The sequence below is a fragment of the Periophthalmus magnuspinnatus genome, chromosome 6, assembly GCF_009829125.3.
Source record: "Periophthalmus magnuspinnatus isolate fPerMag1 chromosome 6, fPerMag1.2.pri, whole genome shotgun sequence".
Taxonomy (NCBI): domain Eukaryota; kingdom Metazoa; phylum Chordata; class Actinopteri; order Gobiiformes; family Gobiidae; genus Periophthalmus; species Periophthalmus magnuspinnatus.
Genome location: NC_047131.1, coordinates 815,842 through 828,078, shown reverse-complemented (window position 1 = coordinate 828,078; position 12,237 = coordinate 815,842). Strand labels below are relative to the sequence as shown.

The following is a 12,237-nucleotide window of genomic DNA, read 5'->3' as shown; positions in this document are numbered from 1 at the left end:
TTGTGTGTGGGTGTGTGTGTGTGGGGGGGGGGGGGGGGGGGGGGGGATATTTGAGCTCAGCTCAAATATCTCTTCATTCATTTGGAGCCTAAACATTTGATGTTTTTAACAGTGGAGTTGATCACAGAGCCTCAGACTGCAGCTTGCACATAAAGAACCAAAGAGCCAAAGAGCCCAAAGAGCCTTAAGAGCTACACAGCCACAGAGCCTAAAGAGCCACAGAGCCAAAGAGCCACAGAGCCAAAGAGCCAGTTTACACAAGGTTCAAGCTCATCACAGACAGCGTTTGGTGTTTTTTTCTGCTCAGGAGACTTAAAGGGCTGAAACACATCAGGACCTGCTTCAAATGGAGACTGGGTCACTCTTGTTATGGTCAGGACCTGCTTCACATGGACACTATAGGTCACCTTTGTTACGGTCAGGAGTTGGTTTAGACTTCATGTTTTATGATTCAGTCATGAAAAGGACCTGTTATGTTTGGTGTCAGGAGGATCCTCCTGGAGTATTTGACTCCAGTTACACCAGTGTAAATGTTGGACCAGTGTAAATATTGGTCCCGAGTACTTGTTGGTCCAGTGTAAGTGTTGGTCCAGTTACAGCAGTGTAAATGTTGGTCCAGAGTGAATGATGGTCCAGAGTAAATGTTGGTCCAGTTACAGCAGTGTAAAATTTGGTCCAGTGTAAATGTCAGTCCAGTGTAAATGTTGGTCCACTTACAGCAGTGTAAATGTTGGTATAGTGTAAATATTGGTCCAGTTACTGCAGTGTAAATATTAGTCCAGTGTAAATGGTGGTCCAGTTACAGCAGTGTATATGTCCGTCCAGTGTATATGTCCATCCGGTGTAAACGTCCATCCGGTGTAAACGTCCATCCGGTGTAAACGTCCGTCCATTGTAAACGGTCGTCCAGTTACAGCAGTGTAAAATTTGGTCCAGTGTAAATGTCGGTCCACTTACAGTAGTGTAAATGTCAGTGCAGTGTAAATGTCAGTCCAGTGTAAATGTCGGTCCACTTACAGTGGTGTAAATGTCAGTGCAGTGTAAATGTCAGTCCAGTGTAAATGTCGGTCCACTTACAGTGGTGTAAATGTCGGTATAGTGTAAATATTGGTCCCGTTACTGCAGTGTAAATGTTGGTGCAGTGTAAATGTTAATCCAGTGTAAATGCTGATCCAGTTGCAGCAGTGTAAATTGTGGTGCAGTTACAGCATTGCAACTGTACACGGCCCCTGTTAAATGAGGATCGTTACCTGCACATCAAACATTTGAATGGCGTTGGCACCATCATTAGTTCTGCTTCTATAAGTTCCACGTGTGGTACAGAGGAGAGACAGTTTGTTTGTTCTGATAACTGGCTCTTTGTCTAATAGAGAGAAGAGAGGAAATGCTGCGTTCCTCCTTTGAGATTTGAAGAGTTCATGTGGGTCAGGTCAAAGCTCTGCCTCTGGGACTGGCTCCTCAGCTCAGTGAAACTTTTCTTTGTGATCGTCTGGAAAAACAAAGACACAAAAGTTAGTTCTGAAATGATGGAACAGTGTGACACCGTGGAGGATGTGCTTGGGGTGAGACAGACCAACACAACCAGGGTCAATTCTTCATTCAAACACACCAAACACATTATTTTATATTTATAATATATATATCCCCAGACACCTCCTCTGGCTCTTAGGGAATGGGTTAGTCATCACTTAATCCTGCACAAATATAAGTGAGTGTGTGGAGTCAGCTCTAAATTCAATGTCTCATGAATTTACCAACTGCTCTCAGCTGTGTCCAGGAGAAAGTAGTTCTAATGAGGAGACAAAGCAAGTTTATCGTTGTAGTACAAATCACACATAAAGTCATTCACAGTGTTTTACAGAATAAGAGAGACATTAAAATCACAGTACAACAAATCAAAACAGAAACAGTCAGATGCAGAATAAAACCCTTTCAGTCATATGCACAGCTAAACAGAACCGTATGAGCCTGGATTTAAACATTGTCAAAGTAGAAGCCTGTCTCACAGCTTTGGGGTCAGGATTGCAGTTAGGGTCATCTGACCCATCCCTCGCCTACATCTCATTATTCTTGTTTAGATCTTGTGTGATAATGACACAGATAGAACTGGCCAGGCTCATCTCTGGTTTAGACCTGGTTTAGATCTGGGGTAGACCTGGTACCTATGTTGTTCTAGACCTGGTTTAGACCTGGTTTAAACCTGGTTTAGACCTAGTACATATGTTGTTCTAGACCTGGTTTAGACCTGGTTTAGTCCTGGTTTAGATCTGGAATTTATGTTGTTCTACACCTTGTTTAGACCTGGTTTAGACCTGGTTTAGACCTGGTTTAGACTTGGTTTAGACCTGGTTTAGACTTGGTTTAGACCTGGTTTAGATCTGGAATTTATGTTGTTCTACACCTTGTTTAGACCTGGTTTAGACCTGGTTTAGACCTGGTTTAGACTTGGTTTAGACCTGGTTTAGACTTGGTTTAGACCTGGTTTAGATCTGGTGTAATCGCCTTAGTGGTTTAATGAGGAACAGAGCATAACTGAGACAATTTGTCCAGTGCAGACCCAAGCATGCTGCAGTGTCTTTCCATTTTGTTTCTTGTTCTAATGCTTCTTTTTCTAAACTCTGATCTCTGTCTGCCTGGGACTGTGCGAGTGACTTTACCAGCACCCTCAACTCCTCCAGCTTGTCCTCAGGATTGCAAGCTGCTTCAGCCAATTGGTCAGCAGGTGCACTTGTCCCCTCGTCAGGATCCTCATGCTGGTCAATCTGCACTTTTTTCACATCCTCAGTTACTCTGTTGCTTGGACCCCAGCTTCTGACAGCAATTGTAATCGCCTGGATAGCAACCTTGGCAGTTTAATGAGGAACAGAGCAGAACCTAGACAATTTCTACAGTGGAGACCCAAGTGCATTTGTTTTCTGACACCAAAAATATGTACAACCACATGAAACTTTTTAAAAAAAAATTATTTATTTAAATAGGTTTAAAAAAAAAAAAAAAAAAAGGAGGTTTAATCCCTTTATAGAGCATCTCCCTAATTGGTTGAGCTCAGTCTGCAGTACAGGTAAGTTTACACATATCCAATAATATTGTTAAAACAAACCAGTGTAAATATTTATTCAATCAAATTGGTTGGTAAAAATAGAGCTCTCCATTAAATGTAGCTGTTTAAGCGTGAACACAAATTAGATACACCAAAAGCTAAAATATTTGACACCCCTCCTTATTAGCACACAGTTGTCTGCCCCAGAACCTTCTTAAGGTGCTCTGGTGCCACGGGGATTCATTTGGCTGAAACACCTAAGATGGCAGCCAACATGGGTAAATTGAAATTCCAAACAATTCCATTATAAGCAATTAGCTGATACAGAAACATTTTAATCAATAAAGCATTTTTAAACTTCTTTGTGTATTGTCCTTTTTTAATGTCAACTTCAAGGGTAGGCCCATGTAATGGACTAGCTACATTACACCAGGTTTAGACTTGGTTTAGACCTGATTTAGACCTGGTTTAGACCTGAAATTTATGTTCTAGACTTTTAGACCTTGTTTACTCCTGGTTTACACCTGGAACTTATGATGTTCTAGACCTTGTTTAGACCTGGTTTAGTCCTCGTTTAGACGTGGGACTTATGTTGTTCTAGACCTGGATTAGACCTTGGTTAGGCTGAGTTTAGGCCGGGTTTAGACCTGGAATTTATGTTCTATACCTGGTTTATACCTGGTTTAGACCTACGTGTTCAATCTTAAGGTGGAACCAGTGTTGTTGTGTGCTTGGGAAAGACACTCCACTCTTTTTGCACAAATGGGATGGTTTACTGGTTGATCGGCAGCTACAGTGAGGCAAATAAGTCTTTGATTTTGCAAGTTCTCCCACTTAGAAATCATGGGGGCGTCTGAAATTTTCATTTTAGGTGCATGTCCACTGTGAGAGACATAATCTAAAAAAAAAATCTGGAAATCACATCGTAGGATTTTTTAAATATAATTTATTTGTATGTTACTGCTGCAAATCAGTATTTGAACACCAGAAAAAAATAAATGTTAATATTTGGTACAGTAGCCTTTGTTTGCAATTACAGAGGTCAAACGTTTCCTGTAGTTTTTCACCAGGTTTGCACACACTGCAGGAGGGATTTTGGCCCACTCCTCCACACAGATCTTCTCTAGATCAGTAAAGTTTCTGGGCTGTCGCTGAGAAACACAGAGTTTGAGCTCCCTCCAAAGATTTTCAATCAATCAATCAACATTTATTTATAGAGCGCTTTACAACACTCAAGGTGACCAAAGTGCTTTCCAGTAAAATCAAATTAAAACAAGTTAAAATCATACTAAAACAGTAAAATAGGAGAATAAAATAGAATAAAATACATTAATACAACAAAATATAAATAATGATAATGTGTCACAACATTACTAGGTGTTGAAGGCCAGTCTGAATAAATATGTTTTAAGCCTGGATTTAAAAAGACCGAAGTCAGTAATGATGCGCACATCAGGAGGCAGTTTGTTCCAGAGTTTGGGCCCAGCCACAGAGAAAGCCCGATCAGCCCAGTGTTTGTATTTAGTTTTTGGAACTTCCAAAAGGAGTTGATTTGATGACCTCAAGGCCCGGTTTGAATTTCAGACCAACAGTTCAGCCAAGTAGGGCGGGGCGAGGCCATTAAGAACTTTAAAAACAAAAAGTAAAATTTTAAAATCAACTCTAAAAGTAACAGGCAAGATTTTCTATTGGGTTTATGTCTGGAAACTGTCTAGGCCACTCCAGATCGTTGATACGCTTCTTACGGAGCCACTCCTTGGTTATCCTGGCTGTGCTTCGGGTCATTGTCATGTTGGAAGACCCAGCCATGACCCATCTTCAATGCTCTAACTGAGGGAAGGAGGTCCTCAAAATCTCGCAATACATGGCCCCGGTCATCCTCTCCTTAATACAGTGCAGTCGTCCTGTCCCATATGCAGAAAAACGCCCCCAAAGCATGATGCTACCACTCCCATGCTTCACAGTAGGGATGGCGTTCTTTGGATGGTACTCATCATTCTTCTTCCTCCAAACACGACGAGTGGAATTAAGACCGATCTATTTTGGTCTCATCTGACCACATGACTTTCTCCCATGACTCCTCTGAATAATCCAAATGGTCATTGGCAAACTTAAGATGGGCCTGGACATGTGCTGGTTTAAGCAGGAGAACCTTCCGTGCCATGCATGATTTTAAACCTAAAGTTTAATGTAAAGCAATTTAGGAGCATTCTCTTCAGAGCTTCTAAAGTTTAATATGAAACATTTTTGGAGTGTTTTCCTCAGAGCTTCTTCTAAAGTTCAATGTAAAACAGTTTGGGAATGTCCTCTTCAGAGCTTCTTCTAAAGTTTTAATATGAAACGTTTAGGAGCATTATGCTCAGAGCTTCTTCTAAAGTTTAATGTAAAACAGTTTAGAAGCTCTGAAGAGGATGCTCTCAAAGTTTTAATTTCAAACACTTTGGGAGCATTCTTTTCAGAGCTTCTTCTAAAGTTTCGGTGAAATGTATGAATAAACACACACACACATACACACTCACACACACACACACACACACACACACACACACACACACACACACACATATATATATTTAAATATATAATGAACACGACAGACCAGACAAGAACAGAACAGATGAACGATCTGAAAAAGCCAGTGTCCTCAGTTTGGCTCCGAAGGTTTTTATGCCCAAAGCCGCTGTGGGGAGGGTCCATGTGTCTTTGAAAAGATGGAAACATCATAGAACAACATAAAAATATAAAGCGACAGGAAAAGGGTACAAAAACAACAGAAATAAACAAAAACGTCACCCACGTGATCGTGTGATCACGCGGGTAACGCTGTGTGTCTGTAATTAACACGCAGGCTTCCGTACTCCCTTTTCTCTGTAAGCAGATAGCAGGACATATTCATAGTCTATATAATAATAATAATCATCATCATCTGTAAAAATCATAAATGCCGCTTGAGTTCCACGAGCGTCATGCGTGCCCGTGACGTCACTGGAGTTTAAAGTGGGCCGCGTATGAGGAGCATCCCAGAGCCTAGCGGAGAGGAGAGAGACACAACACCTCACAACGCTCCTCACACCGCTCCTCACAACGCTCCTCACACCGGCACACACAGAGGAGGCAGCCGTCACCGGAGCAGAGGACACCAGGACCCTCGGACCCCCGCAGCCTCGTGCCAAACTCTGGATCCACCTGCACCGCGGCTTCACACGAGCCTCACGCGCCTTTGGACCTGTTGTTTTCACAGGAGCCTGAACTTTCCCGCGTGCGTCTTCACGGTGAGCGCTGAAAACTCCTCTTCATTATTTTGATTAGTTTTTTTTTGTTTTTTTTTATTCTATTTAGTATTTGGTGAATTAACATCCGTTAAAACAGACTCGCCATCGGTTCAGTGTGCGCGGTGCACGGCGCTCGCACAAGCCCGGTCTGATGCTCCGTGTGACAAATAGTGCTTTCTATTTAATTAGGCTGTTGGCGAGTCCGCGCGGGGTGTGCGTGGTGTGTGCACGGTGTGTGCACGATGTGTGCACGGTGCCAAAGTGGCAGTATTATTCACAGGATTTATTTATGGCCGTGGGCTTGTGGCACTTTGGGACTGTTCTCGCGGCTGTTCCGTGTTTGTTAAATGTTATGCGGTAATGATGATGATGATGATGATGATGATGATGATGATGATGATGATGATGATAATGGTGGTGGTGGACACAAAGGTGTGTGCGCGATGTGTGTGCGCGGTGTTTACTTTATTTTACTATTTCACGTGGGTCACACCTGCAGTTTATTTGACACAAAAGTCCACAGTCTACTCAGAAGGTTGTTCTTTGGTTTATGTTTAGAATCACACCTCCAGCACGCGCCGTCCTTCTACCCGCGCACACAGCAGAGAGCCACGTTTGATTCAAGTTGCTGGACTCGGTTCCCCGCTGCTCCGTGTGTTAGGGGTCTTGTACTCCAGTAGGTGGCAGTAGAGTGAAGGGGCTGGAGGCACAGTCAACACTTCTCATCGTCTGCGTAATAGTTGGTGATGGAAGGTGAAAGTTTGGATTGGTTGGACATTGAGCACATCTGGGGTCTTTAGTAACATCTGTCCCATCCCCATCTCCAGTGAAGTGTATGTGTGCGGGCTGCTGCATCACACACATTTATCATGGACTCATTTTTCATAAACGCTCCTCGGCAGCACAGGACTGCAGCTACTCTGATACTGATGTTTGCAGCAACCCCCCCCCCCCCCAAATTATAAAATACATTTTAACATTTATTCCTGCAGCTGTTACTTTGTAGGTTCCTGTAAATACAATACTGAGCAGTAACACAGCATTTATAAAAGTCACATCTCAGATTATTAAAGTCACATTATAATATTAAAGTCACATTATAATATTCAAGTCAAATTATAATGAGTGTGTAGCTGCGCCGCTCACAGGAGATGTGTCGCTTTAGACGCATCAGAAATAACTAAATTACAAACATGACTTTATGGATCAGACTCATTGTGTTTTTTAGGCCGTGTTCGTCATAATAAAGTTAACATTTGCCCAAAGTCCAGTGCGCGCTTTTCTGCTTCTTCTGCCTGTTATTTAAGAGTCTCCACAAAGTGACGCCACGGCAGAAAACAAACTGAACCGGTCCAGGTCCAGGCTGAGCCTAGAGCCAAGGACCGCGGCCTCCGAGCGAGAGCGGCAACCGAGCGGCCCCGAGCGGCCCCTGAGCCGGTGCTCGGGATTGTGACAGTGTAATGAGTACAGCGCCACAGACTCGTCCTGTTCCTCTCTTCTTGAAGGGCGCGTGATTGGTGACTGCAGCCGATGGAATGTTGTGTCTTTACAATCTGTTCACCTCTCAATGCGGGGCCTAATCAATACGTTTAATTAGAGCTGATTAATGAGCGCGTGGCGGCGGACTGCTCACGGCTCTTTCCACGGCGCTGATAAAAAGCATTACTTTGCTAAATTGTAATTAGAGCGCAATTTATAGAGAACGTGCTCACTCGTTTGTTTGTCTCTGTGTCTCAACAGGAGAAGTGAGGACGCGCATTACACTCGAGACAATCAGATAACACACGTAACACACACACATAACATATAACAGTAGCAGTGAGGATGCACTTTACACATAAGACAGTCTCATAACACATGTAACACACACATAACACAGACACAAAACTCATAAGGCACGGCAAGGCACGTTTATTTGTATAGCACAAGTCATACACAAAGTAATTCAAAGTGCTTTACAGAATAAGAAAGACATTAAAATCACACAAATAAAAAAATAAATGATCACAAATAATCATCATAAAATTGCCATTAAAACAGAAGAGTGCAGAATAAAAACCTTTCTGTTTCTTCTGTTTTGAGCCTGGATTTAAACATTGTCAAAGTAGACGTAGTCACATCTTCAGGAAGACTGTTCCAAGTTTTAGCTGCATACGCTGATTCCCCATGTTTAGTCCTGACTCTGGCTACCAGCAGGAGGCCTGTCCCTGAAGTCCTCAGAGTGTGAGATGGTTCATGTGGCACTAACATGTCAGAGATGTACTTTGGTGCTGGGTCATGGAGAGACTTGTACACAAGCAGAGCTGCTTTAAAGTCTATTCTTTGAGCTACAGGAAGCCAGTGCAGAGACCTGAGCACAGGACTTATGTGCTCGTACTTCCTGGTTCTAGTCAGGACCCGAGCAGCTGTGTCCTGGATGTACTGCAGCGGTCTTAAGTGCATCAGTGTTCAGGCGAATGTCATTTGTCACCTTGATAAGAGCAGTCTCAGTGCTGTGGTGAGGTCTAAAACCTGACTGGAAAACATCGAAGGAGTTGTTAATTTGGAGAAAGTTAATAAGCTGTTGGTAGAGAACTTTTTCGAGGACTTTGCCTAAAAACGGCAGATTTGAGTTTGGTCGATAATTGTTCAAAATTGTGGCATCAAGACTGCTCTTCTTTAGGAGAGGCTTGATAACCACAGTTTTCAAAGCTCTTGGGAATGTTCCAGATTGAAGTGACATATTAACTATGTGAGTGAGTGGTGACAGCAAACTGTTGAGCACAGACTTTAGAAATTTAGTGGGTAACACATCGAGGCAGCATGTAGATGAACTCAGATTGGTGACAATCTCTTGGACAGTTTTGTCAGTTACAGGTGCAAAGTGAGTCAGCTCTAAGTGTCTAGGTGGGTGCTGGGTTGTTATTTGCGTCGTGGAATTTATGGCATTTTTAATGCCGTGAACCTTGTCATTAAAGAATACTGCAAACTCATTGGACTTAGATGTGGAAATTAGTTCTAATGGCAGTGGAGCTGGGGGGTTTGTTAATCTGTTTACTGTTGCAAACAGGACACGAGAGTTGTTACTACAACTTCCAATAATGTCAGAAAAATACCTTTGCCTTGTTATACACAACACACAACACACACGCATAACACACACAAACAACACACAGATAACACACACAGACACATAAAGCATACACATAACACACATAATACACATAACACACACAACACACATAACAAACACACAGACATAATACACAACATACACATAACAAACACACACACAGATGCACACACACATAACACACTCAGACATACACAGACAGATAAAACAACACACACATACAGACACCTATCACACACATAATTCACACATAATACACACAAGACACAAAACACAAATAACACATACACACATAACACTGACACACACATGGAACACACGCACACACACACATAACACACAGACACACACATAAAACACATGACACACAACATAACACACACAGAGACACATAACACACACAGACACATAGCACACATATGTGTGCAGTGAGAGTGTGTGCAGTGGGTGAATGTGTGCAATGTGTGTGCGTGCAGTGTGTGTGCATGCAGTGTGTATGTTAGCAGTGAGTGTGTGTGCAGTGTGTGTGTGCAGTGTGTGTGTGCAGTGAGTGTGTGTAGTGAGTGTGTATGGGGTGTGTGTGTGTGTGTGCGGCGTGTGTGTCCAGTGAGTGTGTGTGCAGTGAGTGTGTGTGCAGTGTGTGTGTGCAGTGTGTGTGTGCAGTGAGTGTGTGTAGTGAGTGTGTATGGGGTGTGTGTGTGTGTGTGTGCGGCGTGTGTGTCCAGTGAGTGTGTGTCCAGTGAGTGTGTGTGCAGTGAGTGTGCATGTGCAGTGAGTGAGTGTGCGTGCAGTGTGCAGTGAGTGTGCGTACAGTGAGTGAGTGGCGAGGGCTGGTTCACACTTGGACAAACACAATTGTGAGCTCAGCACTGAACTGCACACTAATTCTGAGCTTTGTGATGCCGTACAGCGGCGTTCAGCGCCGTACAGCAGCATACAGCAGCCTGCAGTCACTTTCATCTTGAGTTTGGTGTTTCTCTGTGTTCTCTGTCACAGCTCGTCAAAAGTAGAACTCCGATGACCTTTATTCTGCAGATGAAGCTGTTTTGCCTGGATCTTGACTGATAGATCTTATTATTTCAACAGAAGTGCAGCAAATACCCCGCAGCTACAGCAACCACATTAAGTAAAGCTAATGAAATCTGGAGAAGCAGAGCAGACTTTGGTGTTTTTGGTGTAGAGCGGTGGCATTTCTGTGTGTGTGTTTGTGTGTGTGCGCGCGTGCATGTGGGGGTGTGTTTGTGGAGGGAGAGCACACAGCCCTGTAAACAGCACAGGCCTCGTATCTGTGATGTAAACATTGTCCACAGCTGCGTTGTCGCTCTGAGCCGCTCGTTTAGTCTGAGTGGATTTTTCTGGGAACATGGAGTCACTTTCAGCGCTTCAGTTAAATAAGTGCAAAGTGCTGCTAAATTTTCGAGGCCAAACTTTAAAAACATCAGCGTTTGAAGCATTGAAACGACGAGGGCATCTGCAATTTAGATTCCACATGATTCTATGTTGGCCGTTAGCCGTCCCAGAGGCCCCCGCGTCTGCATCTCATTATCTCCACACACATTTCATTAATAATAGGACAATATAGGGATACAGGGCACCACCCTGCCAGGGCCCAACAGGAATAAACCATGCTTCAGAGCCAACAGGAAGAAACACAAGGACAGGGAGACTTCAGCAGGTGCTACTAACCCCTCATCACATTCATTATGATAAATTAATTGGCTAAATGAATTACTCTGACAACTTGGAAAAGTCTGTATTGTGCCACGCACATTTTTACAAACGGGTATAAATGTATGTGTATAATGTGTGTGTGTGTTCATATAGACTCAGGTGTGATCATAATGTGTGGTGTATGTGACCTGCTCAGCCCTGTGTGCCCGCAGGACAAAGTGAGCACGGCCCCCGAAACCACAGAGCAGTTCTCCTGGATGGGCACGAAGCTGAGTCTGGTGGTCTGGGGGCTTCTTCTGGTGGTGGGTCTTCCTGGATGTGGAGAAGGCTGTAGTGGTCTGGAAGTTTGCTTTGGCGCTCTGGGGTTTGGGTCTAGGGCTCTGGTGGTTCGGGGGCCGGGGTCCTCTTTCTGACACAGGTCTCTGGGGAGCTCGTATTTGGACTGAGGGGGGTGGCTCTTGTGGTCTGGGGGCGGAATCTGTAGGTTTGGGGGCCGGGGCCCTCTCTCTGACACAGGGCTCTGGGGAGCCCTCTTGTTTGGTCTGGTGGTCTGTGGGCTGGATCTGGTGGTCCGGGGGCTGGGAGTCCTCTCTGACACAGGGCTCTGGGGAGCGCTCATGTATCATCTGGGAGTCTGGGGACTGGCTCTGGTGGTCCAGGTGTCTGGGGACTGGCTCTGGTGGTCTGGGAGCTGGCTCTGGTGGTTCAGGGGCCCGGGGCCCCCCTCTGTCTGACATAGGGCTCTGGGGAGCTCTCTTGTGAGCAGCTCTGATTAATGCACTCCTCAGGCCTTTGCTGTTTGTTCAAATGCCAGGACGTCCCTGGTGGGAGTACTCTGACTTTTCGCAGATACTGCTGATGTGTTCACTGCACCTGCCACTTTCAGACTTGTTTTGTGGCCACATCACGCACACGAGCCGACTGTCAGAGCCTCACAGAAATACACTGTGGAAATGAGCTGATAGCATCGCTGCGTGTTTCTGTGCGCTCCGGCGATAACACTATTATTCATCATTACGGCTGAGGCAGCACAAATCCATTCTCATCTCAGGAGCCGGCGTCTCTGCTCCGTTTACTCGCCCCTCTCGTACCGAGTGCTCGTTCTCTTTATGACTAATTAATATGTAGCGTCAGACAACTTC

At 44.3% G+C, this 12,237-nt stretch overlaps 1 protein-coding gene across 1 annotated transcript in view; it reads left to right on the top strand.

Annotated features, from left to right (window-relative positions):
* The first annotated feature begins 6,128 nt into the window (after positions 1-6,128).
* megf11 (multiple EGF-like-domains 11) overlaps positions 6,129-12,237 on the top strand; it is a 219,274-nt gene continuing 213,165 nt past the window's right edge. The window contains exon 1 of the mRNA XM_055222399.1: positions 6,129-6,312. The gene's annotated coding sequence lies outside the window, so the exon portion shown is untranslated. The remainder of the gene's footprint in view (positions 6,313-12,237) is intronic.